The sequence below is a fragment of the Vulpes vulpes genome, chromosome 12 (assembly GCF_048418805.1).
Source record: "Vulpes vulpes isolate BD-2025 chromosome 12, VulVul3, whole genome shotgun sequence".
Lineage (NCBI taxonomy): Eukaryota > Metazoa > Chordata > Mammalia > Carnivora > Canidae > Vulpes > Vulpes vulpes.
In genome coordinates, this window is record NC_132791.1 from 121833000 (window position 1) to 121847380 (window position 14381).

General features: G+C 43.0%; 1 pseudogene; it reads left to right on the forward strand.

Moving 5' to 3' along the window:
• Nucleotides 1-4089: 4089 nt before the first annotated feature.
• The window catches only part of LOC112925926 (large ribosomal subunit protein uL14 pseudogene), an 82892-nt pseudogene continuing 72600 nt past the window's right edge, over nucleotides 4090-14381 (forward strand).

Here is a 14381-nt window from a genome sequence, read left to right on the forward strand (position 1 = left end):
TGCCCACATCCCTCTGTGAGCTGTCTCTTCAGTCTCTGAGCTGGATTCTGTTTGGTGCTGATCCCCCTGCTTGCCTGACCACAACCCAAATGTTCCAGAGCACCTCTGTGGGATACATCGAAATGGGCCTTTCTCAGGAACAGAGTGGAGAAATTGCTCCCTACGCCTTCTCAGACATCCGTCCTGAACTCCACCCACTCCACACAGCTCCACAGTGATGTGGAGACAGCAGCAAGATGCAGCACCACAGATATGACCAGAGGCCTTGTCAGCTGGGCATTGGAGAGGACCTCTCCCCGGGCAGCTTCCCTCAGGCAGGGACAGAGCTTTCTGATAGGACCAAACACAGCAAGGCTGTGCCTGAGAGCAAATGTGCTCCTCAGGCCCTGCTGACCTGGTTTCCCAAAGCTACGTCAGGAACAACAAACTGGTACCAGCCGCGCTCTAGAGTCTCGGATGATGTTACCATGGTAACACTAGGGTCACTGCTTAGCAACAGGCCAGAGCTGCAGGAAGTTGCTAAGGTATTTTCACATGTGTTAAAGCAAATGGATGTTTATCTCAATCTTGAGTGTAAATACACGGTGGGGGGAAAAGAAAACATATACACACAAACCACCTACTGACGTGTAGAGTTGCATGTCTGCTAACATTTGAGGCCTGGAGAATATGCCTTCTCTCTGGAGGAGGCAGACAGACCCTATGACCCAACAAAGCACAACCTCCTTCCTCTTAAAACAGTTCTCTGCCTGACTTTGCACTCACCTCCTCTTAAAACCTTCACCACCACCTGTTTTCCGAAAAAAGTCTCCAAATGCTTCTCCTTAATGGTTTTTGAGAGGCCATGTAATATAAGGATTACATGTGTGGATTGTCAAGTCAGACCGGCTGTGTCTAAAACCTGGCTCTGGTCTATTATTATTCTAATACATTGAACAAATAACACCTCTGCCCTCTACTTCTTCATCTGTAAAATGGGAAAGTGCCTATATCACTTTCCCATTTTCCAGTGTTCCAATTTAATAATCTATTCTGTGCAGTTAAAACAAATGCCTGGAGGGACACCTGGGTGACTCAGCAGTTGAGCATCTACCTTTGGCTCAGGGCATGATCCCGGTCTAGGGATTGAGCCCCGCATCGGGCTCCCTGTGAGGAGCCTGCTTCTCCCTCTGCCTATGTCTCTACCTCTCTCTGTCTCATGAATAAATAAATAAAGTCTTTTTAAAAATAAATAAAATCTTTAAAAAAAACCCACCAATGCCTGGAATATAATGAGTGCTTTATTTAGGATAGCTGTTTTTAATATCTAGTGAAATCATGTAAACCTTCCCATGTGCCAGGGAATTAAGAACATAAATGTTAGCAGGAAGTTGGTCTTAACTCATGGGACCCACATCTACCCCAGTGTGGCAAGGGTAAAAGCCCAACTCCTCAGTTGGTTGGTCATTCAAGGTACCTCAAAATCTAGCTCTAGCCTGGCCTTGCCTACTTAGCTATGATAATTAAATAAGGTAATACAACTGAGAGCTTACAATGGGACCTAGCATACACTAAGTGCTCAAAAAAAAAATCACCTATTATTACTCGCCAACAACATACACACATCCCAGCTCAAACTGGTCTGTGTTCTGATCCCTGAGTAAACCTCCTGCACTCCCACATCTGGGCCCTTGTTTACACTGGTTTTGACTATATGGAATACCTTCCCCTTTCCTTGCCACCAGTCTCATGTCTGTGTGACCTCTGAGAGCAGGTCAGTCATACTTGAAAACCCCCAACTACCTAAGGCCATGGTTATCCCCTCTACCTTGACCACATCCAAACTCCCAGAGTGTTCACTATCTCTTCTGCTGTGTGTTTATAGGTGCTTGCATCTGGCATTCTGAACCAGAGAATGAGCCTTCTCTATCAGATACTTCTTATGCATCTTCTCAGAGTCTCCTGGCCTTACCTGTCTCAGGCCCTTTACCGCTGATTCAGCCCCATGGTTACTATGGTGAACAGCCACACATGGACTCCAGCCAACTACCATCCAGTCACCATGCTAGTTCTTGGGGCTCCAGGAAAGGAGACAAGGGGGTGCATGATCATGAGGTCCACTGGTCTTACAACATTCCCCATCATCCAGAAGCAGTAGTCTGAAAGCCTGGCAAAATTAACAAAGATACCAGCTCAGTGACAACATGTCAGAGGGCTAGGGAACTGTCATCTGAAAAGTGAGATATGCCCTAAACCAATATCCTATATGGTACCATGTCCCCAACAACCATGATTGAGTCTGGGAACCCAAAAATGGACAGAACACTTGCCTCTATCCCCTACTTGCAGAATTTGTGCTCTGTCTACAAACTAGGCTCTACCAAGTTAGGGTTACACAGAACTGGACGCTGAGGTCATAACTAAGTCACCTGGAACTCCTTGTGCCAGCTGACAAACAGACCACGACAGGTGTTTATTTCCAGAAGGACCTAAGTGGTTGCCAGACAATGGACACAGAGAGGATTACTGCCGTGACCCAGGGGTTTCACTCAGGCTTTTTTTTTGGTGCTTGAAACCCAATAAAAACTTACCACAACCATTAGGGGATTTGTATCCATGTTAACGTGGAGAAGCCTACTAGGCACCAACTAGGCAAGCAACCTAGGACTTTTAGCTGAAGAGGAGAGAAATCTAGAAGGAGGGGGCTGGGGTGAGGAGTATCAAATTATACCCTCAAACCTTAAAGTGGCAGAGGTAGGCACTGTAGATTCTTTCAGTTATACTTTTTTCAGAGAGAGTGGCAGGTTACAGCCTTGATGGAGAATTTGTGAATACTAGAATTTGTATTTCTACCTCAGGGAAAAAGTGAGGGTATCTTACAAAAAACAAACAAACAAACAAACAAAAAACCCACACCACAAAGACTTGTATTCTAGTGTGGGGGCTGGATATGATGGGAGAGCGTTAGCAGAGCTGAGCAATGCCAGTCAGAACTGTCTCGAAACCTCCCCTGAGACCCTCAGATCCTGTTGGCCGCCCCCCCCCCCATCTCAAGGCCCTTGCTCACTTGCTCCACATGAGTGGTTGACTCTGTGTGAATCCTGCCAACCAGCACCCAGCCAGCTCAAGTAAGCACCATACCACAGCGTGCAGCATGATTTGGTTTCAATGGTGGCCTCAGGAGGACCATGTCATATAAACTACATAACTCCTCAGGGCAAAACTGGGTGAAAGGGAAGGAGAGAAAAGTGCCCCCTCTCTGCCTGTCTGTTCCTTTGAAAAAATGCCCTGAGATTCAGCAGCTTGTCCCTGAAATGGGGTCACAAAACTGAGCAATTTTTGGTGCTTCCTACCAAGCAGTGGCCAGCCCTTGTGTTTCATCTTCCACCTTCCCTGCCTGGCACCCTCTTTGTTCCTTGCTCCCACTCCTGGTTTTCTCTGGCCAATAAGATGTTAGCAGACTTGTGTCTCAGGCTCTGCCTTCTAGGGATCCTAATCAAGGTTACCTTTAAGGGAAAAGACCATGTTTTATCCTTGTTCACACAATATCTTGCCTGGTGGGATATTGGTGAGATATTTACACAGGTGAGAACTAAATATTTAATGCTGGGAGAGACCTACCTAGAGAGGAGGAAATGAACAACTGACAAGGATGTGGGGATAGTCCCACTTTGCAGGGTTTGTGAGGAACTTCAACACTACTAGTTATAGGACTGACAGGAGAAAATGATGCTAGGAAGCTGTTGTGCTGCCTGGCTTTGCTTTAACACAATCTTAACAAATAAGTATCTAATCTTTACCAGCCTTGAAACCACATGGGCAGTTGTTTCCCAAATTCTATACTCATGGTAATGGGGTAATTTTTCCTCAGCCTGGGTCTAGTCACCTGGAAAACACCTTGCCCAGTTTAAGCAGTGGCCTACCAGCCAATGGCAACAGCAAAACTCTCATCGGGAACATGATTTTTCCCTTGCTTCAAGTTCCCAGCTCTAACTGAAGATGATACCCCTCAAGTGAACGGCCTTCTTAGGCCCTATTTTAAAACACATCAGATGAGCACTAGGCCCCTGACTTCTTTATGCCAAGGCCTGATTCCACAGGGTCTACAAAATGTCCACTGCCTTTGTGGCCTCAGACTTCCATGCTGACCCCAGACTTCCAGGCCGATCAAGCTACATCCTCAGCAGCAGCAGGGGCAAACAGTTCAGTGGCAGCTGCTGTTCCTCTTCCCCACCCTTCCCCAGCCTGCACAGCACTAGAAGCCAGGCTGACAAGTAAGAAATTTCCAAGAAAGAGCAGCCACTATGACCCTGGTTCTTGTTATTATCCTGCCCTTTGCCAGAAGGCTTCTGCCTAAAACTAAGGTTCCAGAGGTGTCTCATATCAGAGGCCAGAGGTCCAGGAAAAAGCAAGATTATGTAACAAAGGCTCTTGTCCACAGGACAGAAAAAAATAGCAAAACAACTAATATGTATTGGGTTTAATGTGTTTCAGACCCTGTGTTAAGTGATTTCCATTTATTATTTCACTTAATCCTAATCTAAGGTGTAGATACCAGTATTATCTCAAGTTTAAAATGAGACTTTGTTTTTTTACAGTTTTATGTTTTTGTACATATTTGCCCATATTTTTTAATTCAGTATTTTTTATTAATTATTTTCTATTGGTGTTCAATTTGCCAACATATAACATAACACCCAGTGCTCATCCCAACAAGTGTCCCCCTTAGTGCCCATCACCCAGTCACCCCATCCCCTCACCGACCTCCCCTTCCACTACCCCTTGTTCATTTCCCAGAGTTAGGAGTCTCTCATGTTCTGTCTCCCTCTCTGATATTTCCCACTCATTTTCTCTCCTTTACCCTTTATTCCCTTTCATTATTTTTTATATTCCCCAAATGAATGAGACCATATCATGTTTGTCCTTCTCCGACTGACTTATTTCACTCAGCATAATACCCTCCAGTTCCATCCACGTCGAAGCAAATGGTGGGTATTTGTCATTTCTAATGGCTGAGTAATAATCCGTTGTATACATAGACCACATCTTCTTTATCCATTCATCTTTCGATGGACACTGAGGCTCCTTCCACAGTTTGGCTATTGTGGACATTGCTGCTAGAAACATCGGGGTGCAGGTGTCCCGGCATTTCATTGCATCTGTATCTTTGGGGTAAATCCCCAACAGTGCAATTGCTGGGTCGTAGGGTAGATCTATTTTTAACTCTTTGAGGAACCTCCACACAGTTTTCCAGAGTGGCTGCACCAGTTCACATTCCCACCAACAGTGCAAGAGGGTTCCCCTTACTCCACATCTTCTCCAGCATTTGTTGTTTCCTGTCTTGTTAATCCTCCCCATTCTCAGTGGTGTGAGGTGGTATCTCATTGTGTTTTTGATTTGTATTTCCCTGATGGCAAGTGATGTGGGGCATTTTCTCATGTGCTTGTTGGCCATGTCTATGTCTTCCTCTGTGAGATTTCTGTTCATGTCTTTTGCCCATTTAATGATTGGATTGTTTGTTTCTTTGCTGTTGAATTTGATAAGTTCTTTATAGATCTTGGATACTAGCCCTTTATCTGATAGGTCATTTGCAAATATCTTCTCCCATTCTGTAGGTTGTCTTTTAGTTTTGTTGACTGTTTCTTTTGCTGTACAGAAGCTTTTTTTAAGATTTTATTTATTTATTCATGACAGAGAGAGAGAAAGAGGCAGAGACACAGGCAGAGAGAGAAGCAGGCTTCATGCAGGAAGCCTGATGTGGGACTCGATCCTGGGACTCCAGGATCGTGCCCCAGGCTGAAGGCGGCACTAAACCGCTGGGCCACTGGGGCTGCCCTGTGCAGAAGCTTTTTATCTTGATTAAGTCCATGGACTTTCTTCAGAGAGCTGGAACAAATCATCTTAAGATTTGTGTGGAATCAGAAAAGACCCCCAAATAGCCAGGGGAATATTAAAATAGAAAACCATAGCTGGTTGTAATCATCAAGACAGTGTGGTACTGGCACAAAAACAGACACATAGATCAATGGATCAGAATAGAGAATCCAGAAATGATGCCCTCAACTCTATGGTCAACTAATATTCGACAAAGCAGGAAAGACTATCCACTGGAAAAAAGACAGTCTCTTCAATAAGTAGTGCTGGGAAAATTGGACAGCCACATGAAGAAGAATGAAACTAGACCATCCTCTTACACCATACACAAAGATAAACTCAAAATGGATGAAAGATCTAAATCTGAGACAAGAATCTATCAAAATCCTAGAGAAGAACACAGGCAACACCCTTTTTGAACTTGGCCACAGCAACTTCTTGCAAGATACATCTATGAAGGCAAAGGAAACAAAAGCAAAAATGAATTATTGGGACTTAAGATAAATTCAGTATTTTTATCCAAATTTATTTAAATTCAATTTGACAACATAGAGCATAATATCCAGTGCTCATCCCATCACGTGCCCTCCTTAATGCTCATCACCCAGTTACTCCATCCCCACTTCCCCTCTCACTCCTTCCACCTCCCCTTCAGCAACTCTGTTTCCCAGAGTCAAGAGTTTCTTATGGTTTATCTTCTCTAACTTTTCCCCATTCAGTTTCCCCTCCTTCCCTTAAGGTCCCTTTCACTATTTCTTATATTCCATATATGAGTGAAATCGTATAATAATGGTCTTTCTCCAACTGACTTATTTTACTCAGCATAATACCCTCTAGTTCCATCCATATTGATTTAAATAGCAAGTATTCATCCTTCCTGATGGCTGAGTAACATTTCATTGTGTATACACGCACACACACACACACACCCCACATCTTTATCCATTCATTTGTCAAAGGATATTGTGGCTCCTTCCACAGTTTGGCTATTGGGGACATTGCTGCTGTGAACATTGGTGTGCAGTTGTCCCATCCTTTCACTACATCTGAATCTTTGGGGTAAATACCCAGTAGTGCAATTGCTGGGTCTTGGGGTAACTCTAGCTAGGTTCCTCAAAACTTTTAACTCCTTGAGGAACCTCCATACTGTTTTTCTTTTTTTTTGTTTCATACTGTTTTTCTAGAGTGGCTGTACCAGCTTGCGTTCCCACCAACAATGTAAGAGGGTTCCCTTTTCTCCACATCCTCTCCAACCTTTGTTGCTTCCTGTCTTGTTAATTTTAGCCATTCTCACTGGTATAAAGTGATTTGTATTTCCCTGATGGGAAGTTATGTGGAGCATTTTTTCATGTGCCTGTTGGCCATGTGTAGGTCTTCTTTGGAGAAATGTCTGTTCATGTCTTCTGCCCATTTCTTAACTGGATTATTTGTTTTTTTGGGCATTGAGTTTGATAAGTTCTTTATAGATCTTAGATACTAGCCGTTTATCTGACATGTTATTTGCAAATATCTTCTAAGATGAGAAGAAGCTTGAAAACTTATCCAATCCACAAAATTGGAGGAAGTATAGGCAAATCACAGATCTGGTAAGAAACTTTGTATCTAAAATACATAAACTTATTACAACTCAGTCAAAAAGACAATTCAATTTTAAAATGGGCAAAGGATCTGAATAGGAATTTTTCCAGAGAATATACACAAATGTCCAATATGCATATGAAAAGATGCTCAATGTCATTAGTCATCAAGGAAATGCAAAGTAAAACCAAATGAGATAGCACTCAACACTCACTAGGATGAGTATAACAAAGTCAGACAAGTGTTGGCAATGATATAGAAAAAGTAGAGCTCTCAGATATCACTGGTAGACGTGTGAAATGATGCAGCTACTTTGGAGACCAGTCTGGTAGTTCAACAAGACAGACTTACCCTATGACCCTGCAATTCCACTCCTAGATATACACCCAAGAGAAATAAAATCCTATGTCCTCATAAAAGCTTCTACTCGAATATTCATAGCAGCCTTGTTGATAATAGTCAAAAAGTAAAAACAATCCAAATGTCCTCAAACTGATGAATGGATCAAAACTTGCCTCATGTCACACATCCTCTCCTGAGTTAATGGAAATTAGACAGGACCTTTGATTTCAAATCAAGACTAGTACAATGCAGAAGTGAACAGAAGTTGGTGGGAGGAAAGAAGCATAAGCTCATAAGGCAATGGGTAGTATGGTTCTGCTGAAACATAAGGGCATTCTCCCAACATTTCCATTAATTCATAGGGGAAACCTTCAAGGATCTAAGACGAAAATCCTAATAGCAATATAGTCTCCAGGTGGAAGTCCTCTTCACTGAGCAGGAAAGCAGCAGGCTTGGGGAAGAAGGACACTAAACATGAAAACATGTAACTCAGTCTGACCTGCAGGTACACTGTGTGTACCTTCCAAGGGGTGTCTAGGTTTCCTGTAACCCCAGGGCCTGATCTCCTGCAAATACTCCACAAGCCCTTGATGCCTCTAATTGAATTCTGTCTATGCAGGAGCTGAAGAGTGTCTTGGGAAACTCATGCCCAGCACAGTCCCAGCACCTAAAGCACTTTGCATATAATGAACATACAATAACTATTTGTGCAAAGGATGGATGGTTGAGTGAATAAGTACCTTTTAGCCTAGAGAACAAGCTACTATGTATTTGTGAGACACATCAGAGTGAGGAAAATAAAGTACCAAGTTTAACTCTTACGGGGAAAAAATAAACTAAATTGATCATGATTTGGCCCCAAAGTCATCTCTTCCACCGTCACTACAACCAATGAAGCAAGACATATAGAATTTGGGACATAGGTTTTAAAGAATCCCCCAATCTTTGACTGATATTTTGGTAAATGGCAACACAAATTTCTAGCTAGAAGACACCTTAGAGATCGATTCCTAAGCTATTGAAGAAAAAGCAGCCTAGAAGAACTGTCATTTTGTGGGAGTGTGACAACTGGCTGTGTAATTTCCCAAGGATAAGTTGAGCCAGGCAGGGAGTTCATGCATTGACAGCAGGGCCTGTAATAATGAAAGTTTAGGAAATTGACACCATGTCTATTGTGCAATATCTGAACTGATTACTGGTTCTGGATAATTCACTGCCCCCAAAAAGTGTGACTATATGACTATGGTTTTGCTGGAAGGCATTACAAAGGAAAAAAGAAACCTTTCCAAAATGGCCAGATTTGTAGATTTCACACACGTGAGTCAAGAAGAAGGGACAGCTGGAGACATAGACCTAGCCCCTTCCCTAGAACCACCCCTAGAGAAACATTCCCAGGCCAGAACTTCAGAAACCTATTCACCTGACAGCAAGCACCTGAATGATAAGGACAAAACTGTTCCCCAAGGAGAACTGCGTCCTTGAACAGAGCAGTGGGGCGAGCTAATTTCTAATAATGAAGCTGTAAGCTACAGTATTTGCTACAAAACAGGCTTATTCATGAAGAGTAAATATGTCAACCAATTCAAGAGGCATGCTAAATCTCCATTGTTTTCTGAAGTTCAGGTTTCCTGGCTCTATAAAATGTGATGCACGCCTTCAATGTGTGCAGCAGAATCTGTGAGATTGCAGAATGCCACATTAAACTCAGAGCTCCTGGGCTAATGAGGGTAAGTCCATTTTGCAGTAATGAATTGTTAGTAATAGCCCATCATGGAACAGATGTCTCATCCGTCACTGTACTGAGAATCCCACGCTCCAGAGTACTTAGATAACATGGGGAGGCAGCACAGCCTGGAGAGGAATACTCCTCTCTGGACTCCTGAGTGGAGCCAACCCCATGAATAGAATCAGTGGGTACCTACACAGTATGACTGGAGGCTCCCTAAACACTAACTCAAAAAATGTCTCCATCCACCTGCCACAGGGCTTAAAATATCCTCTCTTGAATTGTGTCCTATTAAAATGTAAATATGTCACCTGGAAGAAGTAACACATTGAATTAGCATCCATTATCACTCATTTTCACATTAGGGACAGCTGGGCCCTCAGGGAATGGAAGGAGGACAGGTAGACCAGCAGGTCTCAGGTTGGAGGGGAAGGGCCAGGGTGTGCCCATGGTGTACTCACCAGCCTAGCAAATTCTTGCTCATCCCATCCTACTGATGCTGCGTGTTTCCTAAATATGTTTCCCCAATGTCCAGAGCAACTCAAAGGAGGGGCTGTAATTTATTTATCTTTGCAAATTCCCAGAACTTGGAGCATAAATATATAGAAAATCTATAATCAAGTACCTCTCCAACAAATGTTTGTTGAATAAATGAATTTTATCTTCACAATCACCTAAGGAAATCAGAGGAGAAATTATTACTTTTTTATAGGTCAAGAAGGTCTCATGGAGACCCATTTACTTACCCAAGAACATGGAATTGAGGAGGTACAAGCTTTTCATACACAAAAAGGTAGACAAAGCATGTGCCCTTTGTCTAAGGAGAAGAGTACCTATGAGAGGTAAGAGTGGAATAGATTAGGGCCAAATTTGGGGTGCCTCTGACCATCAACCTGAGAGTTTGGGATGCTAATCTGGGATGCTCTGCAAGTTTGTTTAGTGATTGGGAACGCACTAAGCAAAAGAATACAGTTAAGTGTGCAAAGTAATACTTTTAGAAAGATATTGGCATAGAGGAAATTAGGATGGGTTGGAGGATCAAGAAATTAAAGGCTAGTTAAGGGATAATTTGTGTGTCACAGCTGAGATAGCAGCAGTGGAAACAGAGAGAGGCTATACATTTGAGAGACTTTATGAGGAACAAATAGAGCAGTTTACTGACTGATGAATGAGGAGTAGCTAAGGGACAAGGAGGAATGAGGGACATCAATTAGGTTTCAAATCCACTTTAAGTGAATGACAGCAAATGGACAGCAACAGGAAATCTGGGTGGGAAATCTTGGCCAAAAGTCTGCTTTGGGCCAAGAATGGCAAATTTCACTACAACCAGGCTGAATGAGGTGGCAATGGTATTCCATTCCCAAGGCAGTTTGAAATTTGTGTCAAAATCTCAAAGAGATTTAGTGGAAGACATGAGATTAGATGCGATCTCTGACAAAGAGTAAAAAATGAGTCAAAGTTAGAATATCCCAAGGTGAAGGAGACAGCATTGGACAGTGTAGTGACAATTGAAGCCAAATAAGAGTGTTTTAGAAAGGTAGAAGTGACAGTGCCAGACACTGCCGAAAGGTCAAGGAAAATGAGGAGAAACAGCTATTGGATTTCAAGAATAGGCTATCTCTGGTTATCTTTAAGAGGACAATTGCAAAGTATGAAAAAGGGCAGGGAAATTTAAATGGTGTAGGAGCAATCAGGAGAGGAAGCAATGGGAAGGGAAGAAAATTTTATCCTCTGTATTAGGGACAGCAGAGCCAAGGTTTGTTTATTTGTCCCTTTCAGTACAGGGAGAGCTGAGCCTGTGTTTTATGTGAAAAGGAAGGAGCCAGCACAGAGACTGACATATGACAGAGAGAAAGGGAAGACACTAGATGAGGCACGACAGAACAGCATCAGGAAGTGAGGGGCTGGGAATACCAGGGGGCAGCTGGGCGGAGGCTGCGTGGGAGGACACCACACACAAAAGCATGAAGGAAGAGAAAGAAGTCAGCATGGAGGCAAGTCCAAGAGATCATTTTAATGAAAAAAAAAAATAATAAGTTCCCAGGGTTCAGTCTGGTAAAAAAGAAAGCAGGCTCCCCAGGGTACAGGACTGGCAAAGGACTAGACTGAGATGTTGCCAAGATTTGCCCAAAGCAGGAAAGGAGCAAAATCACATCTAAAGTTAGAATCTCATCTATATACTGGTGACAGTCCAAATAATGAAGTCTGCACCTAGAATTTCAAGGTCATTGAACACCAGTGCCAGAGAGGTCCTGAAATATCATCTGACCCACCTCTCTCACTTCATCAACTAAGGAAATAAGTCCCAGAGGTGCAGTAAATTAACCGAGATCACACAGCTAGTTAAAGCTAAAACTGAACCAGAATTAAGACTCTTCATAGCTCCTGGTCAAGTATATTCCCACCAAACAGCAACTTGTGTGCTGGGTTACCTGGGATAATCCCAGGCATAGAATTATTCTTTCCAATGGTGATTTTATTAAATATATAGCAAAATAAGATTTCATTTTGGTAACTCCAAATGGCTTTTTGTAATAGAAATTTAAAAAACAAGCAGGGAAAGCAAATCATTTGTCAGAAAATATCTCCCAATCTTTGGTTCTGCAAATATAGTCACTGAAATTACACAGCAAAGTTATTTATGAGCATGGCTGTGGAGTCGGAGTGGCCTGGCTGTGAATCCAGGTAACACTTGTGTGACACTGGGTGAGACACTTGACCTCTGCTGAGGGAAGGCCCTTGGCCCTCCCAGAATGGCAGAGCAATCAGAGGCACTATCATCATCACCCTTAGCATGGGAGAAAAGTAGTGGGTGAAACCCAGAGAGGGAAGCAGGCAAAGCTGCAACTAATAACATTTTCCCTCTGGAATAATCCCTGTGTTTCAGCCAAAGATGATTTGGAGGCTTTCTGAGAGGGAAACCTGAAGAGAAAAGGTAATTACTTTTATCTCCCCACACTTGAATTTCAAGGTGGTGTCCTTTCAAAATAAAAAAGACACTCAAGGGGTGGAAGGGAGGCAGCAGGGAGAGAAGTGAAGGATGGAGAATGATCATTCGTGCTGAAGCCTGTGACATTTCACCAAAGTGACTCTCTTTGGGAGCAGCTGGCACAAATGTCATTCAGCTAAGACAGGAGGAAGCAAGAGAGAGTGGTGGGCTCCACAGGAAATAGCATGATCCTCTCCTCCTCCTCACCAACATCCTCTCTCTGCGCATCCTGATTCTCAGGAGAAGTCAGGATCAAGCACTTAGCTGAGGTCACCCACCTTTGTGGTGGCTGCAGATATATTGCAACTTTTAATGCAGCAAAACAGTACATATCCACCCCTAAGAGAGCTACCCCATCCATGGGGGTCCCCATCCAGAGACAACAAAGCTCTGGACCCCATCTCTCCTACATGGACCAGCAGACTAGGAAAGACACCACCATACAGCCACTTTCACCAGAGTATCCCAGGAGAAATGCAGACAGTGAGGACTACAGAGTAGGTATGAGTGTCCAGAACAGACAGCCCCAGGGCTCTTCTAGTTGATAATCTGGTACAGGTAGGCAGGAGAGAAGGAAGGAGGTGGCAGGGTGGGGGTGGAGGAGGTAGAGAAGGGGAGGGAAAGACAGAGAGAGAGAGAGAGAGATAAGCCAACAGGAGTTGATTCAGATTTGCCACTTACCATGTGACCATGGCAAATTGTTTAACCTCAGCCTCAGTGTCCTCATCTACAAAAGGATAATATAAGCTTCAGAGGATGTTAAAAAGAGGAGATGTGTATGTTACAAATGCCTAGCAGTGAACCGGTGTTCAAAAACAGTATTATATTACATATATACGTGAATTATTAAGAAAGCATCAAATTGGGCAGCCCGAGTGACTCAGTGGTTTAGCACCACCTTCAGCCCAGGGCGTGATCCTGGAGACCCAGGATCGAGTCCCACATCGAGCTCCCTGCACGGAGCCTGCTTCTCCCTCTGCCTGTGCTTCTCTTGCTCTGTGTGTCTCTCACGATTAAATAAATAAAATCTTAAAGAAGAAAGAAAGAAAGAAAGAAGAAAGAAAGAAAGAAAGAAAGAAAGAAAGAAAGAAAGAAAGAAAGAAAGAATCGAATTCATGCACACTGACAAAAAAGTACAGGTCCCTGGTCAAGGTCTCAGTCATCATGTGGGAGGATAGACATTCGTAATACTTAGAAATTAGTAATGAGACTGTTTGGGCTGCTGATGTTCCCAGATAGTTGCTGCTCATCTCCAGAGATTGAGACCTTCTGAGCTAATGGATTGTTCTGAGACCTGAAAGACCAGATCAACTGGCAAAACTCCATATTTAAAATCTCCTGTTTTTTTATTTACTTGTAATAATGTATGATTTATGCCTCTGCGTACATTCCAAAAATATTTCTTCCAAGTAGGTACAATGCGAACTCTACTTGGTAGCATAATGTTTGGTACATGCTAAGTGCCCACTTAGTATTGAGTGGGTCCTTGATGGCCTTGTTAGGGTCAATGTGTTGTCCAAATGCTGATCTGGAAGGACCCTGGCCCCTATAGAAATTGGTGGTGTCCAATATAAGCCAAGGCCTTGTAACTACCACAGAAGGCTGGTTCCTATGATGACTCTAGCAGATAAATTCAAAACAATAGCTCTAGCAAAGACTAAGCTCAGAACAAGTTTTCATCAAACATCAACAAAAGTAGTCATAAAAAGTCAGATGGCAAGAAAACTTATGAACAAGTTGGAAATTAGGGTTTTATCATTCTGCAAATACAGGTGATTGGTATACTTCTGTTTTAGGAGAAGAAAAATTGCCCAACAAACTAAAGCTTTCTCTTTCATTTTCAGAAAGCAGTCATATACTAAATCTCACCTGTCAGAGGCTCCGCATTTAGGT